The sequence below is a fragment of the Gasterosteus aculeatus genome, chromosome 7, assembly GCF_964276395.1.
Source record: "Gasterosteus aculeatus chromosome 7, fGasAcu3.hap1.1, whole genome shotgun sequence".
NCBI lineage: Eukaryota > Metazoa > Chordata > Actinopteri > Perciformes > Gasterosteidae > Gasterosteus > Gasterosteus aculeatus.
The window spans coordinates 24,638,982-24,643,897 of NC_135694.1; positions in this window are offsets into that span (position 1 = coordinate 24,638,982).

Here is a 4,916-nt window from a genome sequence, read left to right on the forward strand (position 1 = left end):
GAATGACTTCTGACATCTGTCATAAATATCCAGAAAAAAAGTCGTAACCGTAGTGTTTTTCATGTTCCGATGTTTGCAGCACAGCAGAGGGTTTTCCTCTTCGGAAACAGACGTATTGACTTAAATTAATAAAACTAAACTGCATCCACATTACGCAGATGTTGTTAGTGGCTGTCTGTGCTATACTCTCAGTCTGTTTTCTTCAGTTTATGTTTAAAAGGATAGACAGACAGACAAACAAATAAGTGTAATATTTCTACAAAAAAACCTTGAAAGACTTTCCACTATGTTCCTGAAATTCCCCTTCTCACAAATGATTTTTCTTCAAAAATCGTTCTCTTTTCATTTTATCTCACTTTCATTCCCACCTCATTATCTCTACGCTGTATCTTTCATTTACCCGACGACAGCTTTTTGAAAAGTAGTCTGGAGAAGATGATGGAAATGCATACCTAGGAGATGGCCCCTGATTGCTATGTATGGTGGCATGTCTAACACATTTTGAACAAGGATAGAGCTGAGATGAGCATATGTCTCCTGATAGAAACAGATAATATGCATTGTGGACCGCGACAGCGTTCGGTTCCTTTAATAAATGCCAGACATGAGCTGCAGTTAGTGAGGGTCATTACAGAGCCATTATTTGACACAGTGTAGTATGCACCGTGGTAGTGATAATAACTGCTGAAATTAAAGTGTCACTACAGATGAAGCTGGAGTGATATGTTGTGATTAATTTACATCAAGATGACCCTTTGCCATCAAAGCATAATTGGAGATAAATCTCTCCCCATTAATGGTAGCATTACAGTTTTCAGGTCCCAGAGCCCCCTTTTTTGTGTCCGTCATTAGAGCAGAAAAACTATTCTTATCCAACTATGATATAACCAAATAATCTATACTGACTGTTTATTTTCTGAAATATAAGATAAGATCATCCGTAGTATGCCAAAACATGTTTTCACTGCAAAAACCTTTTTGCAAATTCAGTATAGAACAAAGTGTTCGTGAAAAAAACAGTTGCGAGGATGGAAAGTTAATGAACTGGAGGTGGTCATGGTTGCACAACTAATGTGCATACGGATGTCCATAATCATAGGGACAAAAAATACTCTGAATTTTATATTAGTGGCCTTTCGGAGTAAAAAGGTGAAGCAAGTTTTATATAAAGAACACAATCATCCCCTCATCTATTATATTTTTTAACTACTTGGCGTGGCCCTGGTCCCCTAAAGTATCTCATGCATCTATACACCACTTGGAGGCACTGTAGCCCCTTGTAAGGCAAAGACTGTCTTATTTGTGGCCAAGGTGCGCTCTCACAGTTCACTCGTATATAAATGCTAATGAAATACAATGACATTTGCCGATCCGCTGAATGTATCTGAAACAAGCCAGCGATGAATATAGATGACATCAACATGGCTACTCAAAGGTTCGTAAGGCTCATCAAATTACTCCTCTTATCGTTAAGAGGAAGCTATGTGACCGCGTGATTATTAGTATAAGAGAGGCCATTTCATTTGTGTGAGACGTATATCATTACTTAGTCTGCTTGTTGTGTGTATGTGTGTGCAGGGGACCGTGGTAATCAGGGAGCACACTATATCTTTCTTCTTTTGAGTAGTGCAGCAGGAGTGGTGCCACTTTAAATTGCCCCCGCAGGATACAGTAACTATGAAAGCAAAGTTATAGCAGCCAAGGTTTCATTTGCAGTGATGGAACAAACATCAGGGTTGAATAACCCGGCTTATTAAATACACAGTGTGCGTGTCAAGAGGTAATGAAGATAGAATGACAATGAAATAAAGGAGGCGGCATTGTGAAAGGACAGGAGGATCTGCACCTTCTACTGGACCTCCATCAACGCAGAGCTTTCAATATTTGTTCGGACGAAGATGAAGATGTCTTTTTAAAAACAAACATTCCACCCCGTTAAAGCACTAAAATCTGCCTTGCTTTAATGGACGCAATCATGTCTTTACGACTAAAGGGGTCCATTTCCTCTGGAAATCAAATTTTGGAATAAGCTCTTTGTACATCTGCTCTCAGGTAATAGTCTCCTTTGAAGACAGAAGATGCACGCAGTGATACAATCGCACATTCACAAAGCTGTACAAAATAGACTTCTGTGGATAACTAATTATACTTATCTCTAACCGGGGATCAGGATTCACTGAGGTCATCTCTGTTTAGACACTCTGTATGCTTTGTGCGAGCAGAGTACGTTATCCCTCCTCGGGCGGAGGAGGAATAACAAGTATGTGCACGAGGTCTCATTGGCCATTCTTTTCCATCACTGGGTGAAAATCAAGCAAACACAGTAGCAAATAGACATGAAACAAACATCTGTGGACTGCCTCACCATTATTTCCTCAACAGTCATTCAACGTTCATCTCATTATTACGTTTCGTGTGCATGGGCGAGAAGATCCCTTTGACTGGTTGCCCTTTGTTGGTTAGTGCACCGGCCGCTCATGTCACACGTAGCACGTCTCTCCGTATCAGACGTTTTTTTGCCGCCCAAGGATGTGTTTCTCTCAGGTGTTAACGCGCACTTGCCGCAGTGACCTCTAACTGCCTCCTTCGTGTAGTAGAAGAAAAATGTTCATCATCTGTGCTTCGTTTCCGCTCCGCCTCCCTCCAGGATGCCGCTCGCGCTCCCCATTTCCAGAACATACTCCTACCTGTGCGTACCTCTTTAAGGGAATCAGTTGAGGGGTTGTTTTGTGGAGTTTTAGGAGTGGAGATTGAATGTTTGCAAAGGCTTTCTTTTAATAAAGAATGAATGTCCTTTCCCCTCCTCGTCCTCTTCCTCCTCCTCCTCCTCCTCTTCCTCTCTAATCTGTCTCTTAAGGTAACATCAAAGACTAACCACAGGGTGCCATAGTCACACATCCTGTCCAGACAAGGAAATGCTATTGAGACTTTAGCTCACATGTAAATTACGTACAAACACACACAAACACACAAACACATCTCCTTCCGCTTTGCAAAGATTGCCCCCCTCATCCCCGATACAAGGTGGACTCGTATTGGGGATTCAAGAAAACTAGCAAACCTCAGAAGGGTTTCTCCCTTCTGAGGTTTTCTAGAAACATGCTCTGAAGGACTCGCACTGCCCCCAAAAAGCACCTTCGAACCAAACCGGATGGAGACTAAAGTTGCTCACCAGATGACGTGCCTTACTAAAGAGAACACACAGAGAGATTTAGGATATTTAAACCCAATTCTGAAGCCTCAAAGTGGTAAATAAATGATGTGCTCAAGAAGACTCAGGAAATGGTTGCAGCTTTTACACCTGCGGCTCAATGCTTAAATATTCATTTCCTGTCATAGTCACAAACACTTGAGGACGTGTAGAGCTTATAAGAGTGAGTGTGTGTGTGTGTGTGTGTGTGTGTGTGTGTGTGTGTGTGTGTGTGTTTTTTAAAGATGTTGAATTAAAAAGACGAGTGAGCTGAGAGATGTTGCTCAAAAACTGCAGCCTTCAAGTGGACGAGGAGAAGAGGGAGACTTCAAGATTCATTTTTTTCTTAATGATGTAATTAAACACCCTCATAACAAGCGGACAGCACAGCGGAGAAGAAGCAGAAGCCCTCTGCCCTTTTTTATCCGCTCTCTTACTATTCTTTCATCCGTGCAATGCTCGTAATGGTCTTGAGATTAGTGGTGGATGTGTTAACTAAACTTCTCATTTGGCAGAGGCAGAGGGTGAGGAGACTCCTGTTTGAGAGAATTACTGCGGGAAAAATGAAAAGAGAGAATTTTCAATGAGGATGTTTAGAAGATGAAAGGCGAGCTGATGCAGGGAGGAATTTCAACAACATTTTAGTCTAAACTACAGTAATTGTACCCAATTCCACACATTCAGAAACATACACACTTTTAGCTGCAGATGTTCCCACTCAACACCGGCCGAACGTGGCACTAAATAAATGACAAGTGTACACCTTGATGAATCCAGAACACGCATTTAAACTCTATTTAGTTCATTGTTCTGGGATTGAAAATCTATCATACTATCAAACCGTTGTGATGCACAACATTTGATTTCCTGCCAGTCAGAGCGTGTCAGTTTATTTTTACCTGGTGGCCATGAAGGTGAACTGTGTTATGGATACAGTTTGGATTGGACCCTCCAATCAATATTCAATTCAGTCAGGTACATGCGATCCATGTTCCAAAACTTCAAACATCTGATGAGTCTTTGAAGTGGGTATCTGAAGAAAACTTGTCTTTTCTGTAATAAAATGGTCAATTACAAAGGTGTTTTTTTGTGCTTATATTTGACTGCACTTTAGCTCTTCCGAAGTAAGCAGACACTTTTAGACCTCTCCACCGCTCTTCATCACTGTCTGCTGATTAATCACTGCATCCGACTGCTCATTAGACCAACTCTTTTTAAAACTTCTTGACCTTGTATCGACGTGTATCCCCTCTCATCTCGTCATTTCGCTTTTCTCTTTGTGATTTTCCCCCTTACTCCATCTCTTCATTTCCAAGCGGCGCTCGTTTTAGGCAGTCCTTCAGGGGCTTTTCTCTTCCATCCGCCTGAGCACAGATATTTCAGCACCTTGATTCCAGAGTAATTACACAGAGATAAATGATGACTGTCCCTGAATGCATCTCGCTGTCAGCGCATGAGGAACAGGACCTGGGGCACACCAATCACTCACTACTACTTTGCAGGATGGAGGTTGAATCTCCTAAAAGTTTGCAGGTAAAGACACAAAAAAATAGTTTTCTGTCTTCATTTCAGAGTAATTACGTAAGTAAAACTCAGACCGAATGTATCCTTCTTTATGTGGAGCTGACAGTACCAAGACCTCGGGTACGGCAACCACATGCTAGTAATTTGCCAGATCAATCTTTCAGAGATTTATACCTTATATTCCATTTCTGAGTGTTTTGCT